The sequence below is a fragment of the Dromaius novaehollandiae genome, chromosome 15, assembly GCF_036370855.1.
Source record: "Dromaius novaehollandiae isolate bDroNov1 chromosome 15, bDroNov1.hap1, whole genome shotgun sequence".
Classification (NCBI taxonomy): Eukaryota; Metazoa; Chordata; class Aves; order Casuariiformes; family Dromaiidae; genus Dromaius; species Dromaius novaehollandiae.
Window position 1 is genome coordinate 23,725,218 of NC_088112.1, and position 25,079 is coordinate 23,750,296.

The 25,079-nt window shown below is 60.2% G+C and overlaps 2 long non-coding RNA genes across 2 annotated transcripts; both read left to right on the plus strand.

The window, feature by feature from the left end:
* Positions 1-7,679: 7,679 nt before the first annotated feature.
* LOC135330058 (uncharacterized) lies at positions 7,680-8,976 on the plus strand. The gene is made up of 2 exons (XR_010391819.1): positions 7,680-7,838; positions 7,973-8,976. It is a non-coding gene; the product is annotated as an uncharacterized LOC135330058 (long non-coding RNA).
* Positions 8,977-16,810: 7,834 nt separating this feature from the next.
* On the plus strand, positions 16,811-18,105 carry LOC135330059 (uncharacterized). The gene is made up of 2 exons (XR_010391820.1): positions 16,811-16,969; positions 17,104-18,105. It is a non-coding gene; the product is annotated as an uncharacterized LOC135330059 (long non-coding RNA).
* Positions 18,106-25,079: the final 6,974 nt, after the last annotated feature.

The window sequence follows — 25,079 nt, forward strand, 5'->3', positions numbered from 1 at the left end:
CCGGGCCGGTGGTGGGGCTGGCGGGGCCGCGCTCGGGGCTCTGCGGCCGTTTCCGGGGCGACAGGGGGGAAGGGGAAGGGGGGCGGGACGGAAAGGAACGGAATGTGCCGAGGGTCAAAGGTGCCCCAGCGCTGCGGGTGGGGGGCGGGAGTTGGGGTGCGGGACTGCGGGGAGCCGTAGCTTTCGGCGCGGCATGCCGGGAGCAGTAGTCTTCCGGCACTGGGCTTCCGGTGGGGCATGGTTGTTCTGAGCGCGGCATGCTGGGAGCGGTAGTCTTCCGTCACTGGGCTTCCGGGCGGCCATGTTGCTTGGCATGGCATGCCGGGAGCAGTAGTCTTCCGGCACTGGGCTTCCGGGCCGCCCTTTTCGCGTGCACGGTATGCTGGGAGGTGTAGTCTTCTCAGGCGGGGCTACTGGGTGACCATGCTGCGCCTCTCGAGGTGGCCCCGCGGGGGGGGCGGCGGCGGCAGGTCCCTGCCAGCGGGGTTCCCAGCAGGCGGCCGCGTGGCAGGCCAGGAGCTGTAGTGCCCGCTGGGTCTGTTCCTTACTGGACATGTGTCACTCACGCCTGAGTCCCCACAGGTCACGGGGGACAGTGGAATGCCCCTGTTTTTCCCCGGTACAGGGCAGGAAGTGTTTTCCATCTCCAATGGTGTTGCCAGACAACCTTGGAAGCTCAGAAAGAGTGTTCCTGCTGTTTAAACTAGGCAGATGAGGAGAACCCCCCCCCCCATTTCCTGGGAGGAAATAATTCTTTAATCAAGGCCATGCTAGAAGTGCTAAAGCCTTAAAGAAATAGTAAATCAAAATGTTTTGTTTTCTATGTAGACGTTGCCAATTTAGCAAAGGAATTCGAGGTATCCCCGAACTGAACTGTCCTCATTATAATACAAGAAAATCACGCCCATAGGTCAGAAAGACCTGTGCCCGGGTGAAGACCCCTCCCCTGAGCATGCGTAGTTTTAAAATGGTGTGTAAGCAATATTAGAATTGTATGTAAATCACTAACCAACCGGTGTAAGAGGGAAAGTTGCAAACCTTGCAACTTGTATAAATGCTACTTGGAAAGCCGGGGCGGGGGGGGAAGTTGCGCTTGATTTGTGGGGAAAACACCGAGCAGCCAGGCTTGCACAACTCTGAAATAAATAAGCAAATGTCTCTCCTGAGCGTGTCATTATTGGCTTAGTGCACAGCGGGCAACGAATCCGCTTTTCGGACAGCAGCGTGACCAGGCAGGGTTGTCCCCGGGGGCTGGGGCTGTCCCTCTTGGAAATGGGGAGGGCGGGAAGAGTAGGAGGGGTGCTGCGGGCTCCTGGGGGTCGTAGCTTTGCTCAGGATTGGGGCCGGTTAGGCAGCTGCTGGGAGGAGTGGCGGTGCTGGGAGGGCACGGTGCGGAGCTGTCCTGCTGTGCAGCGCAAGGGAAAGTCGACCAGCACCGTTGCTGTCCGAGGACCCTGGAACAGCCCGAGAGACCCTGGAACAGCCACCCCACGGACACCGTGTCACTGCCTCGCAAGGCCACTGCATGCAGGTACGTTTGACTACATCCGGCAGAAGAAATGTAAGCCGAAGGATCAGGGCAAATAGCTGCTTGTCTAGGTTTGTTACCTAGCGACGCACTGGCAAAGCTTTTTATGAACACCTGTACTCGATCGAGTGCGTATTCATTCTGTGAATACTGCCAGACCGTGTACGTCACTGATGCTTTAAAGCAAGTCCGTGGCGCTGGGGTAGCACGTGTAGTGGAGGCTAAATGCAATAATACCTCGTTTTGATGTTGTTCTCTTATACGAAAGCACTTGGAGCAGATTAAGACATTTCTCGTCCTATTTTGTTTATTGAGTGGGCCCTGATACTGGGGAGAAGCTGCCGTGAAGCAGACCTAGTAGTCAGCTTCCTTAGAGAAGGCGTCTTGTCCTGTATTTGAGGGCTTCCGGTACGTTTTGACAGACAGTAGTGAGTGACGGGTTTCCTTTGGACCCCCCGGGGAGCAGAAAGTTCTGCCGGGAAGGCAAAATGTTTCTTGCGGCTGGGTTGGAAGAAGCTGGCTGCTGATGCAAGGCAGTGACAATTCTGGGGAGTCGCGGGAAGTTTTGAAAAGACGGTCGTTCCCTTTTCTAGAAGGCTATGCACTTCGGTTCCTAATAGCTGTAGTAATGAAGCCAGGTAAGCGTTCGGGAGGAGCCCAAGCCACTTTTGTCTAGCGAGTATTTTGCAAGGGGGGCAGGAAAGCGCTGCGCCCTGCTCCTTGCTGCCCTCGCGTGTCTGAAAGGCGGCACTGCACGCGGGAGGGGGGGCGCGCTCACGGCTGCCCTCGCGTGTCGACAAGGCAGCACTGCAGCCGCCGGCGGCCACCGCTGCGTACGAAGACCGTTGCGGGCAGCCGGCGCACACGTGCGCGCTGCCGGTCGCCGTGTTGGCCGCTACTCTGCGCTCTCTCGGGGACGGGTAAGCGCAGGGGCCGCGCTCGTGCCCCCTGCCCGGTGCTCACGGACCGGGAGCGCTTTTCCCGAGAGGGCTTTTCCTTCTCGGTGCTTCCTGGGGGCGCGGGGACGGGCAGTGCCGTCTCGGAGCTGCTCCGCGGCGCTCTCTCCCCGGGGCAGCCCCAGCGCCTGCTCGCTGATCCCCGCCGCTCTCTCGGGCGCGGGCAGAGCAGCCTCGGGGCGCTCGCTGCTCGGCCTGAGCGCCGGGGTGGCGCGGCGGGCTGCGGTTGGCGCGCGGGAGCCGGCCGGCTGCAGCGCGGCGCTGCGACCACGCGAGGGTGGGGCCATTGCGGGTCTGGGCTGCCTCGCGCTGCGCTCCCCCGCCCCTCGCGCTGCGCTCCCCCCGCCCCTCGCGCTGCGCTCCCCCCGCCCCTCGCGCTGCGCTCCCCCCGCCCCTCGCGCTGCGCTCCCCCCGCCCCTCGCGCTGCGCTCCCCCCGCCCCTCGCGCTGCGCTCCCCCCGCCCCTCGCGCTGCGCTCCCCCCGCCCCTCGCGCTGCGCTCCCCCCGCCCCTCGCGCTGCGCTCCCCCCGCCCCTCGCGCTGCGCTCCCCCCGCCCCTCGCGCTGCGCTCCCCCCGCCCCTCGCGCTGCGCTCCCCCCGCCCCTCGCGCTGCGCTCCCCCCGCCCCTCGCGCTGCGCTCCCCCCGCCCCTCGCGCTGCGCTCCCCCCGCCCCTCGCGCTCCGCTCCCCCCGCCCCTCGCGCTCCGCTCCCCCCGCCCCTCGCGCTCCGCTCCCCCCGCCCCTCGCGCTCCGCTCCCCCCGCCCCTCGCGCTCCGCTCCCCCCGCCCCTCGCGCTCCGCTCCCCCCGCCCCTCGCGCTCCGCTCCCCCCGCCCCTCGCGCTCCGCTCCCCCCGCCCCTCGCGCTCCGCTCCCCCCGCCCCTCGCGCTCCGCTCCCCCCGCCCCTCGCGCTCCGCTCCCCCCGCCCCTCGCGCTCCGCTCCCCCCGCCCCTCGCGCTCCCCCCGCCCCTCGCGCTCCCCCCGCCCCTCGCGCTCCCCCCGCCCCTCGCGCTCCGCTCCCCCCGCCCCTCGCGCTCCGCTCCCCCCGCCCCTCCCGCGCGGTCCTGGGCCGCGCACGCGCGGTGCGGCGGCGCGAGCCCTGGGCGGCCGGCGCACGCGCGGTGCGGCGGCGCGAGCCCTGGGCGGCCGGCGCACGCGCGGTGCGGCGGCGCGAGCCCTGGGCGGCCGGCGCACGCGCGGTGCGGCGGCGCGAGCCCTGGGCGGCCGGCGCACGCGCGGTGCGGCGGCGGGCAAGATGGCGGCGAGCAGGGCGGGTGTTTTGGCTGGACGGCGGCGGGCGAGGGCAGAGGCGGCCTGGAGTCGAGCATGTGGGGGCCGCGGTGAGGCGAGGCGAGGTGAGGCGAGCGTGTGCCTTCGGGTGGCCGCGGGTGTCGGGCTGTGTCCTGCCAGCCGGGGCCGTCGCTGCGTGGAGGCGGCGGGGCGGGGGGGGGGGTAGTCGGGCCGGGGGCCGCGCCGCGCCGCGCCGGGTCTGCGCGGCGCCGGGTCTGCCGGAGCGCGGCTCTGACTCTCCCTTTTGCGTGTGTCGCCTGTAGGGCCCCGGTTCCTCCCCAGCGCGGGCCGGGGCGTGCGCTCGCCCCTGCGGACGCAGCCTGGAGGAGTGTGTGTGGGGTGTCTGCGCGGGGGTCTGGATGTCTCTAGCAGCGGCACGGCAGCCTGATGCCTCCTCTCGTCTGGGACGCGGGGTCCTTGGGGAGTTCCCTGCTGCCTCCTCTGGCGTTCTCTGCGAGCTCATAGATCCCTCCACCTCCTCTCCCCGCCCCCCCCGCCCCGCTCCCCTGTCTGGTGGGGTGGGAGACCGGTGGCTGCTCCCGCCGAGCTGAGAGCCACGTAGGGCACCCCTATGTGCTCACTACGCATCTGGGATGGCACCCCTGCCCTGAGGGCCCCGCAGAGTCCCACCCTTCCTGCAACCAGCCCCCCCAGAGCCATTAAACCACCCACAAATCCTGCCCCAACACCCCCACAGGCCCCAAAACGCCTCTGAGCCCTGCCGCAATGTTGTCACTGACTCCAGACCTTCCCCTGCACTCTGTGCAAGGCCCCAAACATTCCTCAAACTGCTGCCAGACCCAGTCCCCGCAGCAGTGAGGCGTTCTAACAAAGATGGGGTGCGATCTGCGTCTCCGCCTCGACTCAGTCCCGCTTTAGAGAAACAGGAACTTAGAGCACTTCCTGGTGAAGAGTGTTGACGGGTGAATGTGCGGATGACAAAGAGACTTTTCTCTCTTTTCTTCTGAGCCGCCTCTCAGAAGCCTCTGTGTGTGCGCGATGTGGCTGATCTGGTATAATCGTGCTGTGCGCAGTGCTTAAGGAGAACATTGCCCTAAAATGGAGGGCTAAGGAATAGCCTAAAAAACCTAAAAGGCTCGGGAAGAGCCAAAGAGAACACCGATGGGCTCTGGGAAGCCCCAGTGATGCTAGCGAAAACAGCGTGGCTTTTAGGCACCTCCTCAGAGCAGCAGCAATGTCTCGCTCCAGCCTATGGGACAATGGGGACTCTTAATTACCGCCTTGAATTACCACAAGTGTTGCAAAAGCAGAAGGGACTAGGGAGCATGCAGAGCAGGTTATGGACTATATGTCAAGTTTAAACAAGCAACAAGCCCCTCTGCAAACAGAAACAGGTTTAGCCCTAAGTAATAGACGAAGGTAGCTGTGAGTAACGTGAAGCGAAGCGGTGACGTCAGTCACCCCGAAAGCCTCGGAGAAGCGGTCTGAAAATCTGGTACCCTCGCGGCCTCGGCAGTCTTTTTGGTTTGTTTGGCAGGGTAGCCCACCGAAGGGGGACATCTCGAAGAGAAGCAGCAAGACCTGGGGATCCGGTGGTTCATTTTGGTCGTCGCCTGTGAGGCCAGCATGCAAGAGTAAGAGGAAGCTAGGAGCAGTCTCAGAAAGGTAATAGGTTTGAAAGGGAGACAGGCAAATCGAGGGCTGTCGTTCCTCCACGTAGTTAAAGACCGAGAGAGTTGTCGGTTAAGCGCATGCATACGAGGGTTTGCGAACAGTAACAATAACACTGAAGCGGAATAAAAATAAGGTTTCGTGGAAGATGGCGTTAGGAAGGTATTAGGCGACGTGCCCGCCTGCCTAATAACCTAGCCCTAATTGCTGCGTGTAACGTTTCCAGACCGTTTACCCTGCAACGTATGGTGCAAAGTGCCGTATTAAGACCTTTCCCTTAAGGAAAAGAAGAAGAAAAAAAGAAAAAAAAGGGGGAAAAAGAAAACAGGGTAAAGAGAAAAAGATCGTGCATAAACCTAAGCGTTTCACTGGAAGTAAAACGCGAGTTTATCGCTTCCTTACAGAGATGGAACCAAGGACAGCAAATGCTGACGAGGAGAAGAGACGGACGAGCGTTTGCTTGCGGTTAATACCGAAGGGACGGGATGAAACAAGGAAGCCAGAATGCAGCGGCCCCTCGATATCACCAGGAACTGCTACAGGAGGAGGCGTTCTGGCACGGGTAACTAGGGTAAGTATGGCTAATGACCGTTAGCAGTTATTTCGGCCTCCCCGAGGCAGCGCTGAGGACTGAGTAACCCGTTCCTACCCTGTGGCTGCTGTTGCCTGTATCTGCCTTAGCTTTGCTTTGGCTGTTTCTCTTTTGTTTTGTTATCGTACACGCAGCTACGGAAAGGAATAGATGTCATACTTACTTTTTTAGATTAATTGCCACGGCTGAAGTTGAAGAGACCAAGAAACGTAAGCCCCGAAGGGGCACATCTTGAAGAGAGGGGGCTAGACCTAGCGATCCAGTTGTTCGTTTTGGTCGTCGCCTGTGAGGCCAGCATGCAAGAGTAAGAGGAAGCTAGGAGCAGTCTCAAAAAGGTAATAGGTTTGAAAGGGAGACAGGCAAATCGAGGGCTGTCGTTCCTCCACGTAGTTAAAGACCGAGAGAGTTGTCGGTTAAGCGCATGCATACGAGGGTTTGCGAACAGTAACAATAACACTGAAGCGGAATAAAAATAAGGTTTCGTGGAAGATGGCGTTAGGAAGGTATTAGGCGACGTGCCCGCCTGCCTAATAACCTAGCCCTAATTGCTGTGTGTAACGTTTCCAGACCGTTTACCCTGCAACGTATGGTGCAAAGTGCCGTATTAAGACCTTTCCCTTAAGGAAAAGAAGAAGAAAAAAAGAAAAAAAAGGGGGAAAAAGAAAACAGGGTAAAGAGAAAAAGATCGTGCATAAACCTAAGCGTTTCACTGGAAGTAAAACGCGAGTTTATCGCTTCCTTACAGAGATGGAACCAAGGACAGCAAATGCTGACGAGGAGAAGAGACGGACGAGCGTTTGCTTGCGGTTAATACCGAAGGGACGGGATGAAACAAGGAAGCCAGAATGCAGCGGCCCCTCGATATCACCAGGAACTGCTGCAGGAGGAGGCGTTCTGGCACGGGTAACTAGGGTAAGTATGGCTAATGACCGTTAGCAGTTATTTCGGCCTCCCCGAGGCAGCGCTGAGGACTGAGTAACCCGTTCCTACCCTGTGGCTGCTGTTGCCTGTATCTGCCTTAGCTTTGCTTTGGCTGTTTCTCTTTTGTTTTGTTATCGTACACGCAGCTACGGAAAGGAATAGATGTCATACTTACTTTTTTAGATTAATTGCCACGGCTGAAGTTGAAGAGACCAAGAAACGTAAGCCCCGAAGGGGCACATCTTGAAGAGAGGGGGCTAGACCTAGCGATCCAGTTGTTCGTTTTGGTCGTCGCCTGTGAGGCCAGCATGCAAGAGTAAGAGGAAGCTAGGAGCAGTCTCAAAAAGGTAATAGGTTTGAAAGGGAGACAGGCAAATCGAGGGCTGTCGTTCCTCCACGTAGTTAAAGACCGAGAGAGTTGTCGGTTAAGCGCATGCATACGAGGGTTTGCGAACAGTAACAATAACACTGAAGCGGAATAAAAATAAGGTTTCGTGGAAGATGGCGTTAGGAAGGTATTAGGCGACGTGCCCGCCTGCCTAATAACCTAGCCCTAATTGCTGCGTGTAACGTTTCCAGACCGTTTACCCTGCAACGTATGGTGCAAAGTGCCGTATTAAGACCTTTCCCTTAAGGAAAAGAAGAAGAAAAAAAGAAAAAAAAGGGGGAAAAAGAAAACAGGGTAAAGAGAAAAAGATCGTGCATAAACCTAAGCGTTTCACTGGAAGTAAAACGCGAGTTTATCGCTTCCTTACAGAGATGGAACCAAGGACAGCAAATGCTGACGAGGAGAAGAGACGGACGAGCGTTTGCTTGCGGTTAATACCGAAGGGACGGGATGAAACAAGGAAGCCAGAATGCAGCGGCCCCTCGATATCACCAGGAACTGCTGCAGGAGGAGGCGTTCTGGCACGGGTAACTAAGGTAAGTATGGCTAATGACCGTTAGCAGTTATTTCGGCCTCCCCGAGGCAGCGCTGAGGACTAAGTAACCTGAGGGGCTCTGGCCTGGGTTAGGGCAGAAGTGCAGGCAGGCGGGATCAGGCATTTTCCTCTCAGCTCTCCGAGCTGAATCCTAGCCCTGAAGGAAAAAGCACTGGGGGAAGGCTACTCGGACACCTGCCACGTCGAGGGCAGGGGCAGGAGCTGACCCTTCCCCGACGGATGGACGGACGGACAGACGCTGGTGCGGCGGTGACTCTTTGGATATCGTAGGTAAGGGGAGGCACGCTGGTGCCGAGCTCCAGGGCGGTTTGCCTGAACACGATGCCCGGGGCAGGAGGTTACGCATTGTGTCCGGGGCTGGGAGCTGGTCCCCGAGTCCCATGTACTTGGGAGTGCCTGCGCTTGCCAGGGAGCCCGGTGCTGTTCCCAGAGCTGCGGGGAATTTCCCTTGCGTTGCCTGGACCCTCGGGGCTCTTGGGGGTGTTTCCCCTCATCGCAAGGGCAGCCAGAGCCCCTCCAGGGCTGCGTGAGGTCCCCGAACCGCTCCCGGATTTGCTTTTGGCACTCCGCAGTGTCGCTCGTGTGCCTGGGGCAGCCTGCAGGCGCCATCCTGTCAGCCGCGTTGAGCCCTGCGGCGTGCCTGGTGACCCCTCTGGTGTGCGCCAAGGCCCTTCCTCTGTATTTTGGTCTGCCCCAGAGCCCTGCACTTGCCCTCTGATGCCCTCAGGACCCCTCAGTTCACATTCTGGGTTGCCCCCGAGCCTTCTGCGTGCCTTTCGGTGCGCCCCGTGGCCCCGTGTGTGTTTTGCGGCACGCCGCAGAGGTCTGTTTAGCTTTTTCTCCTGTCCTGGAGTTTTCTGGGTGCTTCTGGGTGTGCCCCAGGGCCCTCCTTTTGGTGCCCCCAGAGTCACTCTGTTTGCTCTATCGTCGTTCTTTTTTTTTTTTTTTTTTTTTTTTTTTTTTTCCTTGACTTGTGTTGCACCCAGAGCTCTCGATTTGTTCTCTTGTGCTCCGCATACTCCCCTTTCCGCACTCTACACCCCAGGCAGGGCTCTCCCTTCAGCTCTCAGCAAGCTGCTGTCAGGAGAGTGGGGGTGCCTCTGCTGCCCTGGCAGCCCCAGCTGTCCCTGAAGGGGCTGATGGCCAGGCCCCCTGCCCAGTTCCTGCAGGCCCACAGCTGCGGGCCCTGGGGCTGAGATGAATGCCAGGGGGAGCTGGGTGGCAGGACAGGCCCCAGGTGGGGCTGATGGCAAGGGCAGGCCCACATTTGGGGGCTGGGGCCGCAGTTGGGGGGAGCTGGCGCTGGGGCAGGAGCTGGGCAGCGGAGCTGCCACGGAGCACGGCCCTTCGGGACCAGCCCGGCGGCCGCCCCGCGGAGGAGGTGAGCAGGGCCGGGGGAGGCGCGCTGCAGGCTGCGGGTCCCGCATGTGCCGGGGGTCCCGGCGGCTGGGAGTGTCCCGGGGCCACGGAGGCGGGGGGAGGAAGGGGGTGCGCCGGGGCTGTGGTGCGGTTTACTGCGCGGTCGGAGGAGCGCGGGGGGGGGTCTCCTGTGTCAGCTCGGGAGCGTGTCGGGGAGCGGGGGGAGGAGGGTCGTGGAGGGGCGGGGGCAGTGTCGGAGCTGAGGCGGGGCCGGTCGCGGGGGTGTCGGGGGAGCCCCGGGCCGGTGGTGGGGCTGGCGGGGCCGCGCTCGGGGCTCTGCGGCCGTTTCCGGGGCGACAGGGGGGAAGGGGAAGGGGGGCGGGACGGAAAGGAACGGAATGTGCCGAGGGTCAAAGGTGCCCCAGCGCTGCGGGTGGGGGGCGGGAGTTGGGGTGCGGGACTGCGGGGAGCCGTAGCTTTCGGCGCGGCATGCCGGGAGCAGTAGTCTTCCGGCACTGGGCTTCCGGTGGGGCATGGTTGTTCTGAGCGCGGCATGCTGGGAGCGGTAGTCTTCCGTCACTGGGCTTCCGGGCGGCCATGTTGCTTGGCATGGCATGCCGGGAGCAGTAGTCTTCCGGCACTGGGCTTCCGGGCCGCCCTTTTCGCGTGCACGGTATGCTGGGAGGTGTAGTCTTCTCAGGCGGGGCTACTGGGTGACCATGCTGCGCCTCTCGAGGTGGCCCCGCGGGGGGGGCGGCGGCGGCAGGTCCCTGCCAGCGGGGTTCCCAGCAGGCGGCCGCGTGGCAGGCCAGGAGCTGTAGTGCCCGCTGGGTCTGTTCCTTACTGGACATGTGTCACTCACGCCTGAGTCCCCACAGGTCACGGGGGACAGTGGAATGCCCCTGTTTTTCCCCGGTACAGGGCAGGAAGTGTTTTCCATCTCCAATGGTGTTGCCAGACAACCTTGGAAGCTCAGAAAGAGTGTTCCTGCTGTTTAAACTAGGCAGATGAGGAGAACCCCCCCCCCCATTTCCTGGGAGGAAATAATTCTTTAATCAAGGCCATGCTAGAAGTGCTAAAGCCTTAAAGAAATAGTAAATCAAAATGTTTTGTTTTCTATGTAGACGTTGCCAATTTAGCAAAGGAATTCGAGGTATCCCCGAACTGAACTGTCCTCATTATAATACAAGAAAATCACGCCCATAGGTCAGAAAGACCTGTGCCCGGGTGAAGACCCCTCCCCTGAGCATGCGTAGTTTTAAAATGGTGTGTAAGCAATATTAGAATTGTATGTAAATCACTAACCAACCGGTGTAAGAGGGAAAGTTGCAAACCTTGCAACTTGTATAAATGCTACTTGGAAAGCCGGGGCGGGGGGGGAAGTTGCGCTTGATTTGTGGGGAAAACACCGAGCAGCCAGGCTTGCACAACTCTGAAATAAATAAGCAAATGTCTCTCCTGAGCGTGTCATTATTGGCTTAGTGCACAGCGGGCAACGAATCCGCTTTTCGGACAGCAGCGTGACCAGGCAGGGTTGTCCCCGGGGGCTGGGGCTGTCCCTCTTGGAAATGGGGAGGGCGGGAAGAGTAGGAGGGGTGCTGCGGGCTCCTGGGGGTCGTAGCTTTGCTCAGGATTGGGGCCGGTTAGGCAGCTGCTGGGAGGAGTGGCGGTGCTGGGAGGGCACGGTGCGGAGCTGTCCTGCTGTGCAGCGCAAGGGAAAGTCGACCAGCACCGTTGCTGTCCGAGGACCCTGGAACAGCCCGAGAGACCCTGGAACAGCCACCCCACGGACACCGTGTCACTGCCTCACAAGGCCACTGCATGCAGGTACGTTTGACTACATCCGGCAGAAGAAATGTAAGCCGAAGGATCAGGGCAAATAGCTGCTTGTCTAGGTTTGTTACCTAGCGACGCACTGGCAAAGCTTTTTATGAACACCTGTACTCGATCGAGTGCGTATTCATTCTGTGAATACTGCCAGACCGCGTACGTCACTGATGCTTTAAAGCAAGTCCGTGGCGCTGGGGTAGCACGTGTAGTGGAGGCTAAATGCAATAATACCTCGTTTTGATGTTGTTCTCTTATACGAAAGCACTTGGAGCAGATTAAGACATTTCTCGTCCTATTTTGTTTATTGAGTGGGCCCTGATACTGGGGAGAAGCTGCCGTGAAGCAGACCTAGTAGTCAGCTTCCTTAGAGAAGGCGTCTTGTCCTGTATTTGAGGGCTTCCGGTACGTTTTGACAGACAGTAGTGAGTGACGGGTTTCCTTTGGACCCCCCGGGGAGCAGAAAGTTCTGCCGGGAAGGCAAAATGTTTCTTGCGGCTGGGTTGGAAGAAGCTGGCTGCTGATGCAAGGCAGTGACAATTCTGGGGAGTCGCGGGAAGTTTTGAAAAGACGGTCGTTCCCTTTTCTAGAAGGCTATGCACTTCGGTTCCTAATAGCTGTAGTAATGAAGCCAGGTAAGCGTTCGGGAGGAGCCCAAGCCACTTTTGTCTAGCGAGTATTTTGCAAGGGGGGCAGGAAAGCGCTGTGCCCTGCTCCTTGCTGCCCTCGCGTGTCTGAAAGGCGGCACTGCACGCGGGAGGGGGGGCACGCTCACGGCTGCCCTCGCGTGTCGACAAGGCAGCACTGCAGCCGCCGGCGGCCACCGCTGCGTACGAAGACCGTTGCGGGCAGCCGGCGCACACGTGCGCGCTGCCGGTCGCCGTGTTGGCCGCTACTCTGCGCTCTCTCGGGGACGGGTAAGCGCAGGGGCCGCGCTCGTGCCCCCTGCCCGGTGCTCACGGACCGGGAGCGCTTTTCCCGAGAGGGCTTTTCCTTCTCGGTGCTTCCTGGGGGCGCGGGGACGGGCAGTGCCGTCTCGGAGCTGCTCCGCGGCGCTCTCTCCCCGGGGCAGCCCCAGCGCCTGCTCGCTGATCCCCGCCGCTCTCTCGGGCGCGGGCAGAGCAGCCTCGGGGCGCTCGCTGCTCGGCCTGAGCGCCGGGGTGGCGCGGCGGGCTGCGGTTGGCGCGCGGGAGCCGGCCGGCTGCAGCGCGGCGCTGCGACCACGCGAGGGTGGGGCCATTGCGGGTCTGGCCTGCCTCGCGCTGCGCTCCCCCCGCCCCTCGCGCTCCCCCCGCCCCTCGCGCTCCGCTCCCCCCGCCCCTCGCGCTCCGCTCCCCCCGCCCCTCGCGCTCCGCTCCCCCGCCCCTCGCGCTGCGCTCCCCCCCGCCCCTCGCGCTGCGCTCCCCCCGCCCCTCGCGCTGCGCTCCCCCCGCCCCTCGCGCTGCGCTCCCCCCGCCCCTCGCGCTGCGCTCCCCTCGCGCTCCGCTCCCCCCGCCCCTCGCGCTCCCCCCGCCCCTCGCGCTCCCCCCGCCCCTCGCGCTCCCCCCGCCCCTCGCGCTCCGCTCCCCCCGCCCCTCGCGCTCCGCTCCCCCCGCCCCTCGCGCTCCGCTCCCCCCGCCCCTCCCGCGCGGTCCTGGGCCGCGCACGCGCGGTGCGGCGGCGCGAGCCCTGGGCGGCCGGCGCACGCGCGGTGCGGCGGCGCGAGCCCTGGGCGGCCGGCGCACGCGCGGTGCGGCGGCGCGAGCCCTGGGCGGCCGGCGCACGCGCGGTGCGGCGGCGCGAGCCCTGGGCGGCCGGCGCACGCGCGGTGCGGCGGCGGGCAAGATGGCGGCGAGCAGGGCGGGTGTTTTGGCTGGACGGCGGCGGGCGAGGGCAGAGGCGGCCTGGAGTCGAGCATGTGGGGGCTGCGGTGAGGCGAGGCGAGGTGAGGCGAGCGTGTGCCTTCGGGTGGCCGCGGGTGTCGGGCTGTGTCCTGCCAGCCGGGGCCGTCGCTGCGTGGAGGCGGCGGGGCGGGGGGGGGGGTAGTCGGGCCGGGGGCCGCGCCGCGCCGCGCCGGGTCTGCGCGGCGCCGGGTCTGCCGGAGCGCGGCTCTGACTCTCCCTTTTGCGTGTGTCGCCTGTAGGGCCCCGGTTCCTCCCCAGCGCGGGCCGGGGCGTGCGCTCGCCCCTGCGGACGCAGCCTGGAGGAGTGTGTGTGGGGTGTCTGCGCGGGGGTCTGGATGTCTCTAGCAGCGGCACGGCAGCCTGATGCCTCCTCTCGTCTGGGACGCGGGGTCCTTGGGGAGTTCCCTGCTGCCTCCTCTGGCGTTCTCTGCGAGCTCATAGATCCCTCCACCTCCTCTCCCTCCCACCCCCCCGCTCCCCTGTCTGGTGGGGTGGGAGACCGGTGGCTGCTCCCGCCGAGCTGAGAGCCACGTAGGGCACCCCTATGTGCTCACTACGCATCTGGGATGGCACCCCTGCCCTGAGGGCCCCGCAGAGTCCCACCCTTCCTGCAACCAGCCCCCCCAGAGCCATTAAACCACCCACAAATCCTGCCCCAACACCCCCACAGGCCCCAAAACGCCTCTGAGCCCTGCCGCAATGTTGTCACTGACTCCAGACCTTCCCCTGCACTCTGTGCAAGGCCCCAAACATTCCTCAAACTGCTGCCAGACCCAGTCCCCGCAGCAGTGAGGCGTTCTAACAAAGATGGGGTGCGATCTGCGTCTCCGCCTCGACTCAGTCCCGCTTTAGAGAAACAGGAACTTAGAGCACTTCCTGGTGAAGAGTGTTGACGGGTGAATGTGCGGATGACAAAGAGACTTTTCTCTCTTTTCTTCTGAGCCGCCTCTCAGAAGCCTCTGTGTGTGCGCGATGTGGCTGATCTGGTATAATCGTGCTGTGCGCAGTGCTTAAGGAGAACATTGCCCTAAAATGGAGGGCTAAGGAATAGCCTAAAAAACCTAAAAGGCTCGGGAAGAGCCAAAGAGAACACCGATGGGCTCTGGGAAGCCCCAGTGATGCTAGCGAAAACAGCGTGGCTTTTAGGCACCTCCTCAGAGCAGCAGCAATGTCTCGCTCCAGCCTATGGGACAATGGGGACTCTTAATTACCGCCTTGAATTACCACAAGTGTTGCAAAAGCAGAAGGGACTAGGGAGCATGCAGAGCAGGTTATGGACTATATGTCAAGTTTAAACAAGCAACAAGCCCCTCTGCAAACAGAAACAGGTTTAGCCCTAAGTAATAGACGAAGGTAGCTGTGAGTAACGTGAAGCGAAGCGGTGACGTCAGTCACCCCGAAAGCCTCGGAGAAGCGGTCTGAAAATCTGGTACCCTCGCGGCCTCGGCAGTCTTTTTGGTTTGTTTGGCAGGGTAGCCCACCGAAGGGGGACATCTCGAAGAGAAGCAGCAAGACCTGGGGATCCGGTGGTTCATTTTGGTCGTCGCCTGTGAGGCCAGCATGCAAGAGTAAGAGGAAGCTAGGAGCAGTCTCAGAAAGGTAATAGGTTTGAAAGGGAGACAGGCAAATCGAGGGCTGTCGTTCCTCCACGTAGTTAAAGACCGAGAGAGTTGTCGGTTAAGCGCATGCATACGAGGGTTTGCGAACAGTAACAATAACACTGAAGCGGAATAAAAATAAGGTTTCGTGGAAGATGGCGTTAGGAAGGTATTAGGCGACGTGCCCGCCTGCCTAATAACCTAGCCCTAATTGCTGCGTGTAACGTTTCCAGACCGTTTACCCTGCAACGTATGGTGCAAAGTGCCGTATTAAGACCTTTCCCTTAAGGAAAAGAAGAAGAAAAAAAGAAAAAAAAGGGGGAAAAAGAAAACAGGGTAAAGAGAAAAAGATCGTGCATAAACCTAAGCGTTTCACTGGAAGTAAAACGCGAGTTTATCGCTTCCTTACAGAGATGGAACCAAGGACAGCAAATGCTGACGAGGAGAAGAGACGGACGAGCGTTTGCTTGCGGTTAATACCGAAGGGACGGGATGAAACAAGGAAGCCAGAATGCAGCGGCCCCTCGATATCACCAGGAACTGCTACAGGAGGAGGCGTTCTGGCACGGGTAACTAGGGTAAGTATGGCTAATGACCGTTAGCAGTTATTTCGGCCTCCCCGAGGCAGCGCTGAGGACTGAGTAACCCGTTCCTACCCTGTGGCTGCTGTTGCCTGTATCTGCCTTAGCTTTGCTTTGGCTGTTTCTCTTTTGTTTTGTTATCGTACACGCAGCTACGGAAAGGAATAGATGTCATACTTACTTTTTTAGATTAATTGCCACGGCTGAAGTTGAAGAGACCAAGAAACGTAAGCCCCGAAGGGGCACATCTTGAAGAGAGGGGGCTAGACCTAGCGATCCAGTTGTTCGTTTTGGTCGTCGCCTGTGAGGCCAGCATGCAAGAGTAAGAGGAAGCTAGGAGCAGTCTCAAAAAGGTAATAGGTTTGAAAGGGAGACAGGCAAATCGAGGGCTGTCGTTCCTCCACGTAGTTAAAGACCGAGAGAGTTGTCGGTTAAGCGCATGCATACGAGGGTTTGCGAACAGTAACAATAACACTGAAGCGGAATAAAAATAAGGTTTCGTGGAAGATGGCGTTAGGAAGGTATTAGGCGACGTGCCCGCCTGCCTAATAACCTAGCCCTAATTGCTGCGTGTAACGTTTCCAGACCGTTTACCCTGCAACGTATGGTGCAAAGTGCCGTATTAAGACCTTTCCCTTAAGGAAAAGAAGAAGAAAAAAAGAAAAAAAAGGGGGAAAAAGAAAACAGGGTAAAGAGAAAAAGATCGTGCATAAACCTAAGCGTTTCACTGGAAGTAAAACGCGAGTTTATCGCTTCCTTACAGAGATGGAACCAAGGACAGCAAATGCTGACGAGGAGAAGAGACGGACGAGCGTTTGCTTGCGGTTAATACCGAAGGGACGGGATGAAACAAGGAAGCCAGAATGCAGCGGCCCCTCGATATCACCAGGAACTGCTGCAGGAGGAGGCGTTCTGGCACGGGTAACTAGGGTAAGTATGGCTAATGACCGTTAGCAGTTATTTCGGCCTCCCCGAGGCAGCGCTGAGGACTGAGTAACCCGTTCCTACCCTGTGGCTGCTGTTGCCTGTATCTGCCTTAGCTTTGCTTTGGCTGTTTCTCTTTTGTTTTGTTATCGTACACGCAGCTACGGAAAGGAATAGATGTCATACTTACTTTTTTAGATTAATTGCCACGGCTGAAGTTGAAGAGACCAAGAAACGTAAGCCCCGAAGGGGCACATCTTGAAGAGAGGGGGCTAGACCTAGCGATCCAGTTGTTCGTTTTGGTCGTCGCCTGTGAGGCCAGCATGCAAGAGTAAGAGGAAGCTAGGAGCAGTCTCAAAAAGGTAATAGGTTTGAAAGGGAGACAGGCAAATCGAGGGCTGTCGTTCCTCCACGTAGTTAAAGACCGAGAGAGTTGTCGGTTAAGCGCATGCATACGAGGGTTTGCGAACAGTAACAATAACACTGAAGCGGAATAAAAATAAGGTTTCGTGGAAGATGGCGTTAGGAAGGTATTAGGCGACGTGCCCGCCTGCCTAATAACCTAGCCCTAATTGCTGCGTGTAACGTTTCCAGACCGTTTACCCTGCAACGTATGGTGCAAAGTGCCGTATTAAGACCTTTCCCTTAAGGAAAAGAAGAAGAAAAAAAGAAAAAAAAGGGGGAAAAAGAAAACAGGGTAAAGAGAAAAAGATCGTGCATAAACCTAAGCGTTTCACTGGAAGTAAAACGCGAGTTTATCGCTTCCTTACAGAGATGGAACCAAGGACAGCAAATGCTGACGAGGAGAAGAGACGGACGAGCGTTTGCTTGCGGTTAATACCGAAGGGACGGGATGAAACAAGGAAGCCAGAATGCAGCGGCCCCTCGATATCACCAGGAACTGCTGCAGGAGGAGGCGTTCTGGCACGGGTAACTAAGGTAAGTATGGCTAATGACCGTTAGCAGTTATTTCGGCCTCCCCGAGGCAGCGCTGAGGACTAAGTAACCTGAGGGGCTCTGGCCTGGGTTAGGGCAGAAGTGCAGGCAGGCGGGATCAGGCATTTTCCTCTCAGCTCTCCGAGCTGAATCCTAGCCCTGAAGGAAAAAGCACTGGGGGAAGGCTACTCGGACACCTGCCACGTCGAGGGCAGGGGCAGGAGCTGACCCTTCCCCGACGGATGGACGGACGGACAGACGCTGGTGCGGCGGTGACTCTTTGGATATCGTAGGTAAGGGGAGGCACGCTGGTGCCGAGCTCCAGGGCGGTTTGCCTGAACACGATGCCCGGGGCAGGAGGTTACGCATTGTGTCCGGGGCTGGGAGCTGGTCCCCGAGTCCCATGTACTTGGGAGTGCCTGCGCTTGCCAGGGAGCCCGGTGCTGTTCCCAGAGCTGCGGGGAATTTCCCTTGCGTTGCCTGGACCCTCGGGGCTCTTGGGGGTGTTTCCCCTCATCGCAAGGGCAGCCAGAGCCCCTCCAGGGCTGCGTGAGGTCCCCGAACCGCTCCCGGATTTGCTTTTGGCACTCCGCAGTGTCGCTCGTGTGCCTGGGGCAGCCTGCAGGCGCCATCCTGTCAGCCGCGTTGAGCCCTGCGGCGTGCCTGGTGACCCCTCTGGTGTGCGCCAAGGCCCTTCCTCTGTATTTTGGTCTGCCCCAGAGCCCTGCACTTGCCCTCTGATGCCCTCAGGACCCCTCAGTTCACATTCTGGGTTGCCCCCGAGCCTTCTGCGTGCCTTTCGGTGCGCCCCGTGGCCCCGTGTGTGTTTTGCGGCACGCCGCAGAGGTCTGTTTAGCTTTTTCTCCTGTCCTGGAGTTTTCTGGGTGCTTCTGGGTGTGCCCCAGGGCCCTCCTTTTGGTGCCCCCAGAGTCACTCTGTTTGCTCTATCGTTGTTCTTTTTTTTTTTTTTTTTTTTTTTTTTTTTCCTTGACTTGTGTTGCACCCAGAGCTCTCGATTTGTTCTCTTGTGCTCCGCATACTCCCCTTTCCGCACTCTACACCCCAGGCAGGGCTCTCCCTTCAGCTCTCAGCAAGCTGCTGTCAGGAGAGTGGGGGTGCCTCTGCTGCCCTGGCAGCCCCAGCTGTCCCTGAAGGGGCTGATGGCCAGGCCCCCTGCCCAGTTCCTGCAGGCCCACAGCTGCGGGCCCTGGGGCTGAGATGAATGCCAGGGGGAGCTGGGTGGCAGGACAGGCCCCAGGTGGGGCTGATGGCAAGGGCAGGCCCACATTTGGGGGCTGGGGCCGCAGTTGGGGGGAGCTGGCGCTGGGGCAGGAGCTGGGCAGCGGAGCTGCCACGGAGCACGGCCCTTCGGGACCAGCCCGGCGGCCGCCCCGCGGAGGAGGTGAGCAGGGCCGGGGGAGGCGCGCTGCAGGCTGCGGGTCCCGCATGTGCCGGGGGTCCCGGCGGCTGGGAGTGTCCCGGGGCCACGGAGGCGGGGGGAGGAAGGGGGTGCGCCGGGGCTGTGGTGCGGTTTACTGCGCGGTCGTGTGTCAGCTCGGGAGCGTGTCGGGGAGCGGGGGGAGGAGGGTCGTGGAGGGGCGGGGGCAGTGTCGGAGCTGAGGCGGGGCCGGTCGCGGGGGTGTCGGGGGAGCCCCGGGCCGGTGGTGGGGCTGGCGGGGCCGCGCTCGGGGCTCTGCGGCCGTTTCCGGGGCGACAGGGGGGAAGGGGAAGGGGGGCGGGACGGAAAGGAACGGAATGTGCCGAGGGTCAAAGGTGCCCCAGCGCTGCGGGTGGGGGGCGGGAGTTGGGGTGCGGGACTGCGGGGAGCCGTAGCTTTCGGCGCGGCATGCCGGGAGCAGTAGTCTTCCGGCACTGGGCTTCCGGTGGGGCATGGTTGTTCTGAGCGCGGCATGCTGGGAGCGGTAGTCTTCCGTCACTGGGCTTCCGGGCGGCCATGTTGCTTGGCATGGCATGCCGGGAGCAGTAGTCTTCCGGCACTGGGCTTCCGGGCCGCCCTTTTCGCGTGCACGGTATGCTGGGAGGTGTAGTCTTCTCAGGCGGGGCTACTGGGTGACCATGCTGCGCCTCTCGAGGTGGCCCCGCGGGGGGGGCGGCGGCGGCAGGTCCCTGCCAGCGGGGTTCCCAGCAGGCGGCCGCGTGGCAGGCCAGGAGCTGTAGTGCCCGCTGGGTCTGTTCCTTACTGGACATGTGTCACTCACGCCTGAGTCCCCACAGGTCACGGGGGACAGTGGAATGCCCCTGTTTTTCCCCGGTACAGGGCAGGAAGTGTTTTCCATCTCCAATGGTGTTGCCAGACAACCTTGGAAGCTCAGAAAGAGTGTTCCTGCTGTTTAAACTAGGCAGATGAGGAGAACCCCCCCCCCATTTCCTGGGAGGAAATAATTCTTTAATCAAGGCCATGCTAGAAGTGCTAAAGCCTTAAAGAAATAGTAAATCAAAATGTTTTGTTTTCTATGTAGACGTTGCCAATTTAGCAAAGGAATTCGAGGTATCCCCGAACTGAACTGTCCTCATTATAATACAAGAAAATCACGCCCATAGGTCAGAAAGACCTGTGCCCGGGTGAAGACCCCTCCCCTGAGCATGCGTAGTTTTAAAATGGTGTGTAAGCAATATTAGAATTGTATGTAAATCACTAACCAACCGGTGTAAGAGGGAAAGTTGCAAACCTTGCAACTTGTATAAATGCTACTTGGAAAGCCGGGGCGGGGGGGGAAGTTGCGCTTGATTTGTGGGGAAAACACCGAGCAGCCAGGCTTGCACAACTCTGAAATAAATAAGCAAATGTCTCTCCTGAGCGTGTCATTATTGGCTTAGTGCACAGCGGGCAACGAATCCGCTTTTCGGACAGCAGCGTGACCAGGCAGGGTTGTCCCCGGGGGCTGGGGCTGTCCCTCTTGGAAATGGGGAGGGCGGGAAGAGTAGGAGGGGTGCTGCGGGCTCCTGGGGGTCGTAGCTTTGCTCAGGATTGGGGCCGGTTAGGCAGCTGCTGGGAGGAGTGGCGGTGCTGGGAGGGCACGGTGCGGAGCTGTCCTGCTGTGCAGCGCAAGGGAAAGTCGACCAGCACCGTTGCTGTCCGAGGACCCTGGAACAGCCCGAGAGACCCTGGAACAGCCACCCCACGGACACCGTGTCACTGCCTCACAAGGCCACTGCATGCAGGTACGTTTGACTACATCCGGCAGAAGAAATGTAAGCCGAAGGATCAGGGCAAATAGCTGCTTGTCTAGGTTTGTTACCTAGCGACGCACTGGCAAAGCTTTTTATGAACACCTGTACTCGATCGAGTGCGTATTCATTCTGTGAATACTGCCAGACCGCGTACGTCACTGATGCTTTAAAGCAAGTCCGTGGCGCTGGGGTAGCACGTGTAGTGGAGGCTAAATGCAATAATACCTCGTTTTGATGTTGTTCTCTTATACGAAAGCACTTGGAGCAGATTAAGACATTTCTCGTCCTATTTTGTTTATTGAGTGGGCCCTGATACTGGGGAGAAGCTGCCGTGAAGCAGACCTAGTAGTCAGCTTCCTTAGAGAAGGCGTCTTGTCCTGTATTTGAGGGCTTCCGGTACGTTTTGACAGACAGTAGTGAGTGACGGGTTTCCTTTGGACCCCCCGGGGAGCAGAAAGTTCTGCCGGGAAGGCAAAATGTTTCTTGCGGCTGGGTTGGAAGAAGCTGGCTGCTGATGCAAGGCAGTGACAATTCTGGGGAGTCGCGGGAAGTTTTGAAAAGACGGTCGTTCCCTTTTCTAGAAGGCTATGCACTTCGGTTCCTAATAGCTGTAGTAATGAAGCCAGGTAAGCGTTCGGGAGGAGCCCAAGCCACTTTTGTCTAGCGAGTATTTTGCAAGGGGGGCAGGAAAGCGCTGCGCCCTGCTCCTTGCTGCCCTCGCGTGTCTGAAAGGCGGCACTGCACGCGGGAGGGGGGGCGCGCTCACGGCTGCCCTCGCGTGTCGACAAGGCAGCACTGCAGCCGCCGGCGGCCACCGCTGCGTACGAAGACCGTTGCGGGCAGCCGGCGCACACGTGCGCGCTGCCGGTCGCCGTGTTGGCCGCTACTCTGCGCTCTCTCGGGGACGGGTAAGCGCAGGGGCCGCGCTCGTGCCCCCTGCCCGGTGCTCACGGACCGGGAGCGCTTTTCCCGAGAGGGCTTTTCCTTCTCGGTGCTTCCTGGGGGCGCGGGGACGGGCAGTGCCGTCTCGGAGCTGCTCCGCGGCGCTCTCTCCCCGGGGCAGCCCCAGCGCCTGCTCGCTGATCCCCGCCGCTCTCTCGGGCGCGGGCAGAGCAGCCTCGGGGCGCTCGCTGCTCGGCCTGAGCGCCGGGGTGGCGCGGCGGGCTGCGGTTGGCGCGCGGGAGCCGGCCGGCTGCAGCGCGGCGCTGCGACCACGCGAGGGTGGGGCCATTGCGGGTCTGGGCTGCCTCGCGCTGCGCTCCCCCCGCCCCTGGCGCTGCGCTCCCCCCGCCCCTGGCGCTGCGCTCCCCCCGCCCCTGGCGCTGCGCTCCCCCCGCCCCTGGCGCTGCGCTCCCCCCGCCCCTGGCGCTGCGCTCCCCCCGCCCCTGGCGCTGCGCTCCCCCCGCCCCTGGCGCTGCGCTCCCCCCGCCCCTGGCGCTGCGCTCCCCCCGCCCCTGGCGCTCCGCTCCCCCCGCCCCTGGCGCTCCGCTCCCCCCGCCCCTCGCGCTCCGCTCCCCCCGCCCCTCGCGCTCCGCTCCCCCCGCCCCTCGCGCTCCGCTCCCCCCGCCCCTCGCGCTCCGCTCCCCCCGCCCCTCGCGCTCCGCTCCCCCCGCCCCTCGCGCTCCGCTCCCCCCGCCCCTCGCGCTCCGCTCCCCCCGCCCCTCCCGCGCGGTCCTGGGCCGCGCACGCGCGGTGCGGCGGCGCGAGCCCTGGGCGGCCGGCGCACGCGCGGTGCGGCGGCGCGAGCCCTGGGCGGCCGGCGCACGCGCGGTGCGGCGGCGGGCAAGATGGCGGCGAGCAGGGCGGGTGTTTTGGCTGGACGGCGGCGGGCGAGGGCAGAGGCGGCCTGGAGTCGAGCATGTGGGGGCCGCGGTGAGGCGAGGCGAGGTGAGGCGAGCGTGTGCCTTCGGGTGGCCGCGGGTGTCGGGCTGTGTCCTGCCAGCCGGGGCCGTCGCTGCGTGGAGGCGGCGGGGCGGGGGGGGGGGTAGTCGGGCCGGGGGCCGCGCCGCGCCGCGCCGGGTCTGCGCGGCGCCGGGTCTGCCGGAGCGCGGCTCTGACTCTCCCTTTTGCGTGTGTCGCCTGTAGGGCCCCGGTTCCTCCCCAGCGCGGGCCGGGGCGTGCGCTCGCCCCTGCGGACGCAGCCTGGAGGAGTGTGTGTGGGGTGTCTGCGCGGGGGTCTGGATGTCTCTAGCAGCGGCACGGCAGCCTGATGCCTCCTCTCGTCTGGGACGCGGGGTCCTTGGGGAGTTCCCTGCTGCCTCCTCTGGCGTTCTCTGCGAGCTCATAGATCCCTCCACCTCCTCTCCCTCCCACCCCCCCGCTCCCCTGTCTGGTGGGGTGGGAGACCGGTGGCTGCTCCCGCCGAGCTGAGAGCCACGTAGGGCACCCCTATGTGCTCACTACGCATCTGGGATGGCACCCCTGCCCTGAGGGCCCCGCAGAGTCCCACCCTTCCTGCAACCAGCCCCCCCAGAGCCATTAAACCACCCACAAATCCTGCCCCAACACCCCCACAGGCCCCAAAACGCCTCTGAGCCCTGCCGCAATGTTGTCACTGACTCCAGACCTTCCCCTGCACTCTGTGCAAGGCCCCAAACATTCCTCAAACTGCTGCCAGACCCAGTCCCCGCAGCAGTGAGGCGTTCTAACAAAGATGGGGTGCGATCTGCGTCTCCGCCTCGACTCAGTCCCGCTTTAGAGAAACAGGAACTTAGAGCACTTCCTGGTGAAGAGTGTTGACGGGTGAATGTGCGGATGACAAAGAGACTTTTCTCTCTTTTCTTCTGAGCCGCCTCTCAGAAGCCTCTGTGTGTGCGCGATGTGGCTGATCTGGTATAATCGTGCTGTGCGCAGTGCTTAAGGAGAACATTGCCCTAAAATGGAGGGCTAAGGAATAGCCTAAAAAACCTAAAAGGCTCGGGAAGAGCCAAAGAGAACACCGATGGGCTCTGGGAAGCCCCAGTGATGCTAGCGAAAACAGCGTGGCTTTTAGGCACCTCCTCAGAGCAGCAGCAATGTCTCGCTCCAGCCTATGGGACAATGGGGACTCTTAATTACCGCCTTGAATTACCACAAGTGTTGCAAAAGCAGAAGGGACTAGGGAGCATGCAGAGCAGGTTATGGACTATATGTCAAGTTTAAACAAGCAACAAGCCCCTCTGCAAACAGAAACAGGTTTAGCCCTAAGTAATAGACGAAGGTAGCTGTGAGTAACGTGAAGCGAAGCGGTGACGTCAGTCACCCCGAAAGCCTCGGAGAAGCGGTCTGAAAATCTGGTACCCTCGCGGCCTCGGCAGTCTTTTTGGTTTGTTTGGCAGGGTAGCCCACCGAAGGGGGACATCTCGAAGAGAAGCAGCAAGACCTGGGGATCCGGTGGTTCATTTTGGTCGTCGCCTGTGAGGCCAGCATGCAAGAGTAAGAGGAAGCTAGGAGCAGTCTCAGAAAGGTAATAGGTTTGAAAGGGAGACAGGCAAATCGAGGGCTGTCGTTCCTCCACGTAGTTAAAGACCGAGAGAGTTGTCGGTTAAGCGCATGCATACGAGGGTTTGCGAACAGTAACAATAACACTGAAGCGGAATAAAAATAAGGTTTCGTGGAAGATGGCGTTAGGAAGGTATTAGGCGACGTGCCCGCCTGCCTAATAACCTAGCCCTAATTGCTGCGTGTAACGTTTCCAGACCGTTTACCCTGCAACGTATGGTGCAAAGTGCCGTATTAAGACCTTTCCCTTAAGGAAAAGAAGAAGAAAAAAAGAAAAAAAAGGGGGAAAAAGAAAACAGGGTAAAGAGAAAAAGATCGTGCATAAACCTAAGCGTTTCACTGGAAGTAAAACGCGAGTTTATCGCTTCCTTACAGAGATGGAACCAAGGACAGCAAATGCTGACGAGGAGAAGAGACGGACGAGCGTTTGCTTGCGGTTAATACCGAAGGGACGGGATGAAACAAGGAAGCCAGAATGCAGCGGCCCCTCGATATCACCAGGAACTGCTACAGGAGGAGGCGTTCTGGCACGGGTAACTAGGGTAAGTATGGCTAATGACCGTTAGCAGTTATTTCGGCCTCCCCGAGGCAGCGCTGAGGACTGAGTAACCCGTTCCTACCCTGTGGCTGCTGTTGCCTGTATCTGCCTTAGCTTTGCTTTGGCTGTTTCTCTTTTGTTTTGTTATCGTACACGCAGCTACGGAAAGGAATAGATGTCATACTTACTTTTTTAGATTAATTGCCACGGCTGAAGTTGAAGAGACCAAGAAACGTAAGCCCCGAAGGGGCACATCTTGAAGAGAGGGGGCTAGACCTAGCGATCCAGTTGTTCGTTTTGGTCGTCGCCTGTGAGGCCAGCATGCAAGAGTAAGAGGAAGCTAGGAGCAGTCTCAAAAAGGTAATAGGTTTGAAAGGGAGACAGGCAAATCGAGGGCTGTCGTTCCTCCACGTAGTTAAAGACCGAGAGAGTTGTCGGTTAAGCGCATGCATACGAGGGTTTGCGAACAGTAACAATAACACTGAAGCGGAATAAAAATAAGGTTTCGTGGAAGATGGCGTTAGGAAGGTATTAGGCGACGTGCCCGCCTGCCTAATAACCTAGCCCTAATTGCTGCGTGTAACGTTTCCAGACCGTTTACCCTGCAACGTATGGTGCAAAGTGCCGTATTAAGACCTTTCCCTTAAGGAAAAGAAGAAGAAAAAAAGAAAAAAAAGGGGGAAAAAGAAAACAGGGTAAAGAGAAAAAGATCGTGCATAAACCTAAGCGTTTCACTGGAAGTAAAACGCGAGTTTATCGCTTCCTTACAGAGATGGAACCAAGGACAGCAAATGCTGACGAGGAGAAGAGACGGACGAGCGTTTGCTTGCGGTTAATACCGAAGGGACGGGATGAAACAAGGAAGCCAGAATGCAGCGGCCCCTCGATATCACCAGGAACTGC